The sequence below is a fragment of the Gavia stellata genome, chromosome 8, assembly GCF_030936135.1.
Source record: "Gavia stellata isolate bGavSte3 chromosome 8, bGavSte3.hap2, whole genome shotgun sequence".
Classification (NCBI taxonomy): domain Eukaryota; kingdom Metazoa; phylum Chordata; class Aves; order Gaviiformes; family Gaviidae; genus Gavia; species Gavia stellata.
In genome coordinates this window covers 45,519,577-45,532,724 of record NC_082601.1, presented here as the reverse complement: position 1 = coordinate 45,532,724, position 13,148 = coordinate 45,519,577, and the positions used below count along the sequence as shown (strand labels likewise).

At 50.2% G+C, this 13,148-nt stretch overlaps 1 pseudogene; it reads right to left on the bottom strand.

Moving 5' to 3' along the window:
• Positions 1-13,148, bottom strand: part of LOC132317446 (hydrocephalus-inducing protein homolog) — a 75,267-nt pseudogene that overhangs the window by 16,152 nt on the left and 45,967 nt on the right.

The following is a 13,148-nucleotide window of genomic DNA, read 5'->3' as shown; positions in this document are numbered from 1 at the left end:
GCACCTCGCGCTAAAAGGGCAGCAGCTCTGCTGAAAGAAGGTTGGAACTGACGTGGCACTTACTGACAGAGTGGTTACCTCCCCAGCAGTTTCTAAATGCAAACCGGCAATTTGGCAAATGATTCACAAAGCAGTTCTACGGCTCGTTTTACAAACAGAGCTGAGTTTATGGTTTGACCAACATCTCTCAGGAAAAAGTAGATGGTATAACTTTTTCAAACGTTCCCAGGTGACTCAGATTATGTTTCCTGTTTCAAATCGCACAGTAACTCTGCTCCTATTTCTAATGCCACGCACTCGAACCATGCCTGCCTGTCACTGTGCCTATTTGCAGGTGTTCCCCATAGGCAAACAAGGCAGATTTTTTTACAGCAGTCTGGATGCTTCCTTCCCAGCTGGGAATTTGGTGCCTTTAATGACATGCTCCCAAATGAATATTTCTCCTTAGCTTTGTAGCTTATTATTTAAGGCTGCTTTTCTTTTCTGGATTAGAGGCCCTGCTCTTCACAACCCCCAGGAGGTCTCACCTGACTTGGCCTTCCTGCAACCACATGCAAGAACAAGGCTTGGCCCAGGCGACCTTCCCCAAGCAGGGACCGATGAGCAGCGGTGCTATCACCCCTCCCCAGCCCTCCCTCTGCCTCCTGCTGGGACCCCATGGGGGACCCCAAAGACGACCGCGGCACTGTCTGCGTGGAAGAACAAACCAGGACTGGAGGGGACGAAGGCATTCGCTTGCCCCTGCAGAGCATCACCCATCTCCAGGCCCATCTGCACAACCTTCGCTCCTCTCATCCGAGGCACCTTAATATGTGTTGGGGTGCACCGATGGGCGACCAAACTGCTCAACACCTCCAGCAGCCACGAACTTGGGCATCTACATAAGGATGAAATAAATTCAGCTCAGCTGCAACAGCAGTGCCTCTGGGCAGCCTGCAGCTGAACACTACTTCTCCTGGGTGGTAAGGGAGATGCCTGCAGCATGGGAGTACAAATATCCAGGGCCAGGAGCACCCTGAAGCCCTCCAGCTACGCACCAGGCCACGCACCAGTTCAGCGCATGAGCCTGGCCATCATCACAGCGGCTGTCCCAAAACTGCTACCTGTGAGCCATCCTAGCGAGGAAATGAAACTGCGGCTCTTAGAGCGCTTCTGATGAATACTGTGGGTTAATAACAACTCCTGAGAGTTGTTAATAACAACTCCAGCTCCTTTGCAGAGCCCCATGAAATCTCCCTGTGAGCTGAAGTCCTCCCCAAGCTGCTCTGCTGTAGAGAGCTAAAGGGTTCCCCCCACTTTGCCCCTGCCTGCCTCCCTCTCTGAGTCAGGAGGTGTAGATTTATGGTGATACCTCCTCAACATCCCAAAGTCCTCACCAGGGCTGTTTGAACACAGGGGCCATACTCTCTTAACCCAATTGCTACTTGTTTGTTGAGTGGGCAAAGACAATCCACCTGCTTCTGCGAGCAGCACGGCAATCTGTCAGAGTTCAAGGATCATCTGGGCAATGTTCTTAGGCATATGGTTTAGTTTTAGATAGTCCTGCGAGGAGAAGGGAGTTGGACTCAATAAACCTTATAGATCCCTTCCAACCTGAGATATTCTATGATTCTGTGAATCAATGCTCCTGGCAGCTACGAGGGCAGCAGGAATGGTGGTTCTTCACACTGTGGCTATTTTCAGGGATGAAGAGATGGGCCAGCTGGATGAGAGATGATTTTTTCTTTTTTAACAGTGTCATTTAGCAGAGTCTATCGCAGCACGGAGTGGCTCCTCACCTACAGCACATGGAGCTGTGGCTGTGGCCAAAGAAACCATTGGCAAAGAAGCCATTGGGGACCACAACACTGGCTTTGGCCAACTGACTTTTAGAGGAAAAGCAAGCATTGCTTCTACTCCATGCTGGGACAACCTCCTGCCTCCTCAGTGATACAACAGGAAAACAGAGCACTGGCACATGCCGGGCAGATCCCACCCTTTCTGAAAAAGAAATGCGTGATGATGTCTTGGGAAATGATCTCCCTGACTGGTACTCTCCTCGTCTGCCTTAAACCAGCCAGTAAGCCGCAAGGGATCTGAAGCCAACCCAAAACCCTTGCTGTCCATCCACCATCCCAGTATTAGCCTCTCGAGGGGAAAGAGTGGCTGTACAGAAGGAGGAGCATCAGCTTCACTGTCCTGGGAGAGTCCAGCCTCACACAGGACAAAATCCCCGTTCTCTGGAAGGGTTTTTGATGTCAATCCCTGTCTCGGCAGCAGCCAGCTCCGGGCGGATGATGGGACTGGCAGGGAGCTGAGCTCTCCATCACCTGTCTGCTAGCAAGCACCTTGGACTAGAAGGAATCAGCACAAAAATCCCCAGTGCAGATTTATACCCAAAAACATGTGAAGATTTGACACAGGGATTCAAATTTGGCTTGAGCTCCCGCTCCTAAGAGTGCAAAGATTTCTCAGCTCTCCTGTGAAGACAGGGATGCACCAGCAAAGAGCACAGCAATACTAGAAATGACACTCTTGGGCAGAGTGATGCCAGTGGGTTCAGATGGGTTTTCCCTTAAGGAAAGCTGTGTGATGCAGAGCTTGCAGGATGTAGGAAAAGTGTAATGGGTGAGAAACAGCTGGAGAGATTAAGAGAAACGAGGTCTGGAAAAAATCAACATTTTGTTTCATAAACAGTAAAGCTCTGCGGAGACGGGGCCTTGAGCAGCAGCCCAGCAGCAATTAAAGCATGAGCCATCCCGGCAGCACAGGCATAATGGCATTTATAGGGAGAGGGATGCTGTTTGCAGTGCAAACGTACCTTGGGTTCCCACTGTGTGCCTTGGGTAATGAAGACATTCAGAAAGCAAAGAGAGAAGTCGGCTGCTCCCCAGGTTCCCTAGCTGAACACTGCTGGCAGAGCAAGAAGTCACCTTCCAACCAGCGTTTGCTGGCCAGCTGTAAAACCAGAAGGCAACCCCCGTCCAACCTCAGCCCACTCAGGGCATGGATGACACATGGACATCTCCCAAGCTTCGTCCTGATGGCACAGGACAAAGCCAGGGAGAGAATCAGCTGCCTGACAGCACCTCAGGGGGGATGTGCAGCACTTTTCACCCAAGCAATGGGTTCTCCTTCACCTCCCTTGCCCTAAATCCACTCCTCCAACACCCTGGGGCTGCTCCCCCATCTGCCAGGGCAAAGGAAAGCTCTCGGGGTCTGTCACCCTTATACAAAGGAGGAGGCTGAGCCTCAGAAAACCCAAGTGTAATACTTGAAGTGATTCCCACGCAGCCGTTCTGGGCTCCAACCTCCATTGCGATGGCCCAGGTAAAAGTCCTCCAGGTGCTCAACAGTGAAACCGTTGGTCAGAAGCCCCGGGGCAGCAGAAGCTGTCGCAAACCTGCAGCTTCCCAGCAAATGAGCTGGGAAAAAGCAGTGTCATGCTGGAAGGCACAGAGCTGGAGGGTACATGGCGAGGGTCACCATGCTGAAGGTGAACGTAGAGAAGAAGCAAGTTTACAGACACATTTCAAATAGGAAATCATCACCCTCCAACCTTTGTTCTGATAAAGCATCACTGTACCACACCTAGTATACGGGTTTATGTCTCTAATACAGACTTGGTAACAACATATGCTCACTCACTCCTGGCTCTAAACCCCTCCTTGGCACTCACTGTATTTACTTTTTATCCTTTCTGGAGGGGAACAGGTCACAAATTTCCCCAAGTCTCCCTTGCTTCAGCTCCCCAGTGCCTCTGTCCACGAGTACAGAGCCTCTCCGTAAGCCGTTCACGGCAGCCGGACTGCCACCCCAGAAGTGAAGCCTTCCTGGCACCCAGCCCTTGCTCCAAGAGACTTCGTCTCCAAGAAAGAAGAGGCCACTTCTCTGTTACACTGAGCAAACCGCTTCTCGGCTGCTGCCAAACCACAGGCAGCTGAAGGACACCTTCAGCAGCACACTTCCATCACGACTCAGTCCTCCTTTTCTAAGTTACCCATGAGATTGAAGCAGGAGAAAGAGCACCCACAGGGCTACCAAAGCCCAAAACATACTGCCCCAAGGAGCTGACAGCACTGCGGGGTGAGAAGGGGGTATGCTCTACTGTCACCCATCCCAGACTCCCCGCCATCAGGGGCACGGTGGACGTAGGCATTTTGGATGTATATTCTCGCTGCTCATGTTGCTACCTCTCCCCTCCGGTGGCTGACACAGCACTGCTGTCAGATTTTTGCCTTGCACTGTTTCTCACTCTCTACATTTTCCATTTCTTCCTTCTTATAAAACCAACAACAAAGCAAAAAAACTCATCAAGTATAACAGACTTGGGGTTGTGGGGGTTTTTTGTCAGTAACAAGGCTGGGATCTGGCTCGCAGGGTCCCTGCAATGCAACCTGCCAGGGGACATGCACGGAGAGAGGGCAGAGGCATGAGGAATTCCTAATGCTATAGGAAGATCCACTTGGGTAGAGAAAGACTGCTGGTTTGTTCAAAACAAATTGGCTGAAAAATCCTGGATGGACAGGAAAGAGTCATCTTCTACATGTTTAGCCCAACAATCCCTTTCCCCAAAGAATCTACTGGCAATTCATTATGCTGGATTTGTAGCCAAGACTCTCCCACTCTCCAGACGTCAGATCAACACATGGAGGGGGCCTGACATGTGCCACGGAGGTGCAGAGCCCCTGCTGATCCATCCTGGCACACGGAGCGCAAGGCGTGTGTTAGCTCTATCCCAGGGAGGGAACATGTCTCGCGTGAAGGGGACAAAGAGGTGATGCAGGAACAGCAATGCTCAAAGGAAATGACAAGGCATGGATCCTTAATAAAGGATAACAACTCTAGAGAACAGCTAAGTTTGGGGGTGAGCCTTTGGCAGCCTTTGTCACAGGTCTCTAAGAAAATCCCTGTATATCCCTTGGATTTAATGTCTTCCTTTTGATGGGAATCCCAAACAAAGCTGAGGAGCTGGGTACTGCCCTTAGAAAGGGAAACAAATCTGTCTTTCAAGAAGAAACCTTTAAGATAACAAAGATGATGGAATGTTTGAAATTGACTCCAGATCTATTATCTCCTGCTGGGCCATTCTGGAGATCCTTTCCAACACCGCAGAAAACATCTGGGTGCAAAGGCTTAACTCAGCTTTGAGCTATCAAAGGTCCAAGAGGTAAGGAGAGCCTATTCTCACTCTGTCTCTAACCACAGAGAAGAAGAGTACCCAGGAGAGATTTATGGCTCAGCAGTGTCAGAGAAGGGGCATGGGTTGGTGTGAGTTGGGCATGTCCAGCCACACAGCAACGGTTGGACTCTGCTGCTTCTATGATTGCTCTGCTCAAAGTAGCAGCAGTGACTGAAGAGTAAGGAGGAAAAAATGGGTTGAACAATTAGAGGAAAAAAGAAAAGAGATCCAAGCACACAGCATCTTCTCCAGGCAGAGAAACAACACTTTTCTCTCCTGGCCAAAATAAATGTGTGTGTGTGTCTGATTGACGCTGGGAGCCTCTGATGATTGGCTCCAGCGAGGTTAGATGTATGGACGGTTAAATTCTATTGATCTCACCTTCATGGGACCGCGTGTTTGATTCCCTCAGTGTCAGACTGAGTGACCTTGATCGGACAATTTAGAATACCAACAGTGCTTAATGTGGACCAGAAATAACATCTGACATGTTGCCCTTCTGCAGGGCTCTTCACGAGCCATTTGAGGTGTGAATAGCTTGGAGACAGTCTTCATTTCCAGCTCTGCCACAGAGGATCACATGGTGTCTGCTGAGGGACCCAGAGAGAGTACATTACTGCTTAATTAAAATGCAGAGCAGAAAAGGGAGCTGTTGTAACATCCACAGTGCTAACGAGCCAGCAAAGGGGCTATGCCAAACCCTTTGGAGCCGAGGCTGCTATCCTGCCAGATGCTCTGGACCCTCAGCTGCTACCGACTCAGCAGAGTTGGGTGACTCCGTGTCCACTGGAAGAATGAGCACCTGCAGGCTCAGGTCCAGCAAAGCCTTTTTAGGTGGAGACCGGGGTAATTAAAAGCTGAAAACTGATTCAGCATTTACATTTCCAAAAACCTAAACTGGTTCTAAAAAAAGAAGAGTCAAGATAAACAGGCAATCGGCCAACAAGTGGCTCCAGAGGAAATTAATTCCACACAGGCTTTGCTGTAATACGTTTGTTTCTCTTACTATAAAATACATGCATTGTTCTATCATCAAAATTAGATTTTCCCTTTAGCTGGTAATTAAACCCTAATCTCATTTACCAGGAGATGACAGGGGCCTCCAAGCAGAGCTTACAGCCCTGCTCCTCTTCCCCTGCCCACCTCTCTCCACCTGCTTTTGCAGACTTTCCTCTGCATTTTAGGGTCTGTTCTTGAAGGTGCCGTGCATCAAGAAGGGCCACACTAAACACTTCTTGTTACTTGCCAAGACCCAGCTGTGAATGGGCTACCCCAACGCCCAGGTCTTCTCCCCCAAGCCCTCCTCATAACCATAGCTAATTTCCACTTCCCAGTAGGTTGTCTCCTCTGAGACAGATCCCAATGCCCTAAACAAAACTGTTTATTGAGGATCTCTACTATTTGTAATAGCAGCACTTCAATGCACAATGGCTAACTTTGCTCGGTTTCCTAAGGCATTATGGAAAAACCATTTGCTACTGTAATCAAAACTGCCCAGACTAGACTTTTGTACTATGTAGAGAGGCCACAGCAGGAGGAACTGCTAGAAATGTGTTTATAGATCTGCTCCAGCAGGACTGCACGACTGGCTTGGAAACCACAGACCAGCGCTGGGTGGCCCTGCTCCGAGGGGATGTTCAGACAAGTCCTCCCACCAACACCTACAGCTGTACCCAAACCTGCAGCAGAACCTGCCATTTCGCTGTAAGACACTAAAGAGCTGTTTGGCGAATGTAACGTGCAGTTGAGCAGATGAAAACTCACTTCACCAAGGTGGTAATTGCCTCAGGCCACGAAGGTCTGAGAAAGCAGCTTTCCACACCAGCTTTCCTGCAGAATGCTGCCTCTTTCCCAGCATCAAACTGGTGGAGATCACCTATTCCCTGTGCATCTAGCCTGACCACAGCTGGTAGGTGTTCTTTCCACAAGGGAAAGTTGAAAGCAATTCGTCGGATGCCAGGCAAACAGCTTGGTCTTTGCAAAGTACAAACAGGACACCGGGAAGAAGAGCTTCAAGGAGAGGGTAGAGGCGCACATACCTCATCTGGTTCACGTGGCTGTCCATCAGGAATGACCAGTGGTACCGGACAGGAAGTGGGCTGCAGTTTGTCATCCTGACATAACGCACAGCTTCGGTGTCATTCAAGAGGCACCCAAAGTCCACGGCCATGGTTGGGAAATGGAGATTGGGGAAGTAGACTTCTCCCCGAACGGTGACCTGCTCCTCCTGAGGGTGCTCGAGAAAGCGTATCTTCAGAGCCTTCTCTGCTACCCAGATATTCAAACCCTCTTCATAAGCAGGGTTAAAGCTGATGGAGAGATGAAGTTCCTCTCCTATCTCCAGCTTCATGGGCTGCAAGGAGATGAAGAGTATTAAGCACCAGTGTGATGAAGTCCCAAGGTCTGACGGCATGAAAATGTAAATATTCAACGTGTGACCCCAACGTGGCCTTCTCAGTTCATCCTTCCTTTTCTTTACAGTGTGCGCCTGCCCGCAAGCACCACAACACTCTGGTCTGAGACTATCTCAGGCTCATGCCTCTGGGCTCTGCATCCATACAAGAGGGAAAGAAATATTGTCCTCCTGAATTCTGGACCCACAGAAGCTATACGCTGAATACATAACCAAACCAGCACTCTCGCAAGCCAGGGCCTTTTGCCCTGACTCTAGAGGAACATCTTTTTCCTCACAGCACAAGCGCAACGGCATTGCAGCCTCACCCTTGCAGGTGCTAGTCACTGGCACGGCACAGAAATGGTGGCCGTGCCTACCACAACACGTTTAGCAGAGTCCATACCCAACACCTTCCACCAACAACGGGGCAGGTGCCAGGGAGGGGCTGGAGGAGCATCCTCAGCCTTCCTGAAAGCAGGGCTGCCCTTGAAGGGAGCAAGCTGCTCTTGAGGTTATCCAAGGATGGCTGCTGGAGAGCTAGGATGGTTTCCAGGAGACACCTTTACTACATGGCGTGCCCAGACCTAGTTGCACGCTCCCCTCTCCTCATGGCTTAGAGCCAGGACGCATTTCCCCAATTCAGATGATATTTCGTTTCCTTCAGCAACTCGTTTCAAACCTAATTTAGTTCAGGCCAGTCTACTGCTGATTCTAAAGAATAAACCTCTCTACCAGAGGACCTCCCAACAGAAATGCACCACCACTCTCCTCCCTCTTCAAACCCCACCAGCAGGAAGGTCCACGGCTGCTCACCTGAACATCTGCGGGGAGGGGCTGCCGGTCCGCATCGCAGATCACGAAGGGTTGCTCCAAGGCCAGGACAACGCTGAGTGGCAGGGAGGACATGCTTTTTAATGAAAGAGGCTGGTACTGAAGAGTTAGGACATCACTGGGTTGCTACAGAAACAGGAGACAAGGAAAAAAAACAACCTGAAGCGGCCATGGACCTCCTTCCCTTTTCTGATGCATTTCAAGGTTTTCAACCCCAAAAGAGCATACATCTCTATTTACTATTTTTATTCACTTCTACCCTTCTAGAAAGGTTTCCTTGAAGGAGATCAGAGGCTTTTCACCTTTAGAAACTACAGCATCCCCCGGGGGACAGGGAAACAGTCTCATGTACAGATGGGGGGATAGGACCCCGAGAGGAGGCAGCTGCTTGAACAAGATCAAAAGAGAAAGTGAACCCAGAGCTTTTGTCTCTGCGTGGTTTATATAAACTAGACAGGCTTTGGGAAACTACTTCTGGGTGTATTGACATCAATCAGCTGCAGCTTCGTAGTACTTGATAAATCAGAGCGTGTGGCATCAAGCAGACCACAGGCAGACATCAGGCAGAGCTGAAAAGCTTCTAATTAAATCTGAACTCCCTGCTCACAGGATTTTGTGCTTCTCTGGAAGCCTGGGAACCAGAGGAGAGACCTGAAAACACAGAAACTAAATAATGAAGTATCTTCTCTTTTTCAGACACCTCGCGGGAGAGGGAAAGATGATGCAGGAGTCAGGATCCAGAAACTAGAGGGCTCCTGCTTTGTGTTGGTATTACCATCACTGCAGCTGAAGGACATCTGCGGGTCCTTTGAAGAAAGTGAGGCTTGGGGAAATGCAAAGAGCATACCAAGAGCAGAGAAGGCAAAGAGAGACAAGAGATGACAGTTTTCCCTCATCAGCCTGAGGAGCTGACAGCTACATCAGTTTTTCTCAGCTCCCCTACAGGATCAGTGTTCAGACTTCACCGTGCCTTGAAGGAGGATCCTCAAAAACCTCCCTTTATCCTGAGTACAGAAACTGGTGTCTCTCTACAAGTGGCCACGATCCCCCTCAGCAGAGCAGCTGTAATCTCGGTTTTACTTCGGTGAAGTTAAAAACCAGTCCCATCCCTAAAAACATCCTCACTCACTTTACAAAGCACCTCAGGAGGGGTGAGGAGCAGGTTTAGCATCGCCCAGCTGCAGCTCTCTGCTCTCCCACCCGCAGCCCCAGCACACGAGGGGGCTGCGCAAAGCCCACGCTGTTCTCGTGGGTCCCACACGTCTCACCCTGTGCCCTTGGCTCAGCAGCTCAATTCTGTATCCACCTCAAGAAAGGCCGAATACGGCTGGTGAGACTGTCCCCAAGCCCAGAGGAGCGAAATAATGATCTCGGTGTTAATGGCAAAAACTTGGTCCTGCTCAAATCAATAGTCAAAGCCCTGAGGACTCGGACAAGATATTTAACTTCCCCCTTTGAACACAAGCACACACACCCCACGGGCTCTCAGTCATCAGCCAAGCTATTCAATGCCAGCATGCAATCCAAAGACTTACCTTCTCCACCCGGAAAGTGATTTCTCTGCAGGATATTTGCAGAATGGGAGCAACAAACTCACAGGTGACGTCCACTTGCATGATCTGTGCCTTCCCTGCCTTGCTCCCCACCATGGCGTGACACAGCAGCCGCTCCTTCACTACCTGCATGCAAGAGTCACACGTCACCCAGCGGGTGCTAGCAGGGCGTCCAGAAAACACCCCGCATTTGCTAGCCACCCGATCGTGGAAATAAAGGATTTTGATAGCCTGGATAAAAACTGTGCCATGGGATCTTGGCCATCAACAGGTATTACTGCCCTAAAGTGACAGTCACTCGTCTCCTCAACAGCCCTCTCTCTTTCTATGCTACACCCTATTTATGCTGCACTCAAACATCCATACCGCTACACCCCAACATCCACAAAAGGCACTTGAGTCACGTGCTGTCTACAACTGTAATAATCCCTGCCCCAAATGATTCTTGTTTTGATGTGCCCCATCGCTAAGCATAATCCTTACAGAAAGCTGTAGGAACTGATTAAAAAAATATATAACTACATTAAGGGAAACAAGTGGTAGAAGGGCCAATGCCAGCAAACCCTCCCTTGGAAGCTTAGTGGAAAGGATACATGGGAAAAACCCAAATAGCCAGCCTGCCTTCAGGTAAAGAGGGGATCACTCATTCCTAGGATGTACTGTGCCCTCCTAGAGCTGCTTTGAAAAGAAATCTCCCTAGGAAAGAGATGTCTTGCACTCCACATGAAAACCCTCTCCTGAAGCTGGATGCTCTTATGTTCAAGACTTTTTCCTGATTTCTCATGGTTTCACTTTCCCAAATTCCTCCCGTCATTTCTCATTCTTCCCTCTGGTACAACACCACAACCCAACAACTCCTCGGAGTCTACAGCCTCCAAAATCATCTGTGCTGCACGTGCAGTGCAGGCAGTTGGGCTTCTGGCCAACCTGAAGAGAATTAAGTTCCCAAGACCCCAAGTAAGGTGGAAAGCCCACTCCCAGGGTCTGGGCTTTGACGGCACGAACCAGGCAGCCACAGCTGAGCTCACAGATCCCCTTTGGCCTTTCCGGGCAAGACACCCTCACCAATGCCCTGATCATTTTCCTTCCTTTCTAGTACCTTTTTCCCTCTTCAGCAAAACCTTTGGGCTCAGAACTGCACAGGGACAATCCCATCACAGTCAATTGAGTGAGTAACCAAGTCTTCCTCAAGCTGCCACTCAGGCAACCCTTTAAAAAACCTTTCAAAGCACTGGTATCAGCAGGAGCTTAATGCAGATTTAGTCCATAGTTGCTTAAACATCTGTGCCCAGTGGTCCTGGAGCCAGGGAATGCACACCAGGGGTAGCTGGCAGTTTCTCTGCAGAGTTGGATTTCCCCTGGAAAGAAGGGTCCAGGAGGAACACCCAGTGACCCTGCTGAAATCCCTCCCCTCTCAGCTGCCATCCAAGGGTGCTGCAAGACCTGGCTGCCCTTGGGACACCGGGGCTAGCTGAGAGACTGGGGCGAGCTGTTCTGGAAATATTGACAAAAGTCAAGCTGTCAATTATAATGATCCCTGGGAAGAGACTCCCACATGGGGAATGATCATTAGAGCTGACACACCCTGTTCGTTTTTTCTCCTCCAGGACTCAGTGCTAGACAAGCCCTCTGCTTACGTTTGTCTACAGAGGAAAAATGATGCTGCTCCCAGACACTCCCTCCCTTCACAGGTGGTTTGTTTTGCTCGCTGCTTCCCCCAGATAGATGACCTTGCATTTTTTAATCTACTTTCTGCCTGTGCCCCTAGTGTAAGTAGAACTTATTTGCCCCGCCCTTCCTTTCTGCCTCAGCACATGACACCTTATAACCTGCCCTTGGCCCCTGAAGTAGCAATACTTCCTTCAGCCCCCATTTTGGTGTCAGCAAGTTGGGTTTATGGTAGCTCTAGAAACACAAAAAAGCCTTAGCAACTGATGGTGGCCAGCAAGAAAAGCAACTGGTGCTGCCGTGGTAACTTGTGGCATTAAAACAGTTTCTGGAAAGTTCTTGCTCATTTTCGCAGGCAAATGTCAAGGGGCTGCAAAAGAACTCCCAGTGGACGTGATCTGATGGGAAAGGCTCAGCCCTCATGGGGGACCTCACCTGCGGAGTGCTGGAGAAGCCTTCCAGCGTCATCTCCACAGTCTTGCCCGGCATCAGCTCCATCCTCAGAGGCTGAAGCTTAAACACAGGGCAGGCAGGTTTGGGGTTCTGGGCAGAGTCTTTGCCCTTGGTGGTACCAATGGCAGGGAGACGATGATGCCGGTGAAATGGGCTGAAACCTTCTGTTGTCCAATACAGGTACTGGGTGCGTCGCCCTTTATTCGTCATCTTGAAGTGATAGCAGCAGGGGTCCAGGCTAGAAGAGAAGCAGAGATGGAAAATGTCACGGGAGCTGCCATTTCCCAGCGATCACCCAGCTTCAGCACCCTGAAGGCATTATCCGACTGCACACTCAGCAATAAAGCCACCTCCCAAAAGGCTGACCCAGCTCAAAGCTACAGCAAGAGCCAGACCTTGGTTGCCCCGAAGTTTGTCACCATCCAGCAGCTGCTCTGGTTGTGTACAGCAGGGAAAAGCTTCTTGAAGAACATTGTGGTGGGTTGACCTCGGCTGGATGCCGGGTGCCCACCAAGCCACTCAATCACTCCCCTCCTCAGCAGGACAGGGCGGGGAGAAAATAAGATGGAAAAAAACTCGTGGGTCACGAGAAAGGCAGTTTAATACGGCAAAAGCAAAGGCCACGCACAGAAGCAAAGGAAAAGAAAAGATTTATTCTTTACTTCCCATCAGCAGGTGATGTCTAGCCACTTCCCGGGAAGAAGAGCTTCAGTACGCTTAGCGGTTGCTCCACAAGACAAATGTTGTAATAACAAATGCCCCCCCTTCCTTCTCCTTTCTCTTAGCTTTTATTGCTGAGCAGGCGTCGTATGGGATGGAACATCCCTTTGGGCAGTTTGGGTCAGCTGTCCTGGCTATGACCCCTCCCAAGATCTTGCCCACCCCCAGCCTAGCGGGGAGGGGGGAATGTTGGAGAGACAGCCCTGGTGCTGTGCGAGCACTGCTCAGCAGTACCCAAAACACCGGTGCCTTATCAGCACCCTTCTAGCTACCAATACAAAGCACAGCACTATGAGGGCTGCTATGGGGAAAATTAACTCCATCTCAGCCAGACCCAACACAAACATCATCTCAGTTGCTGCAGACA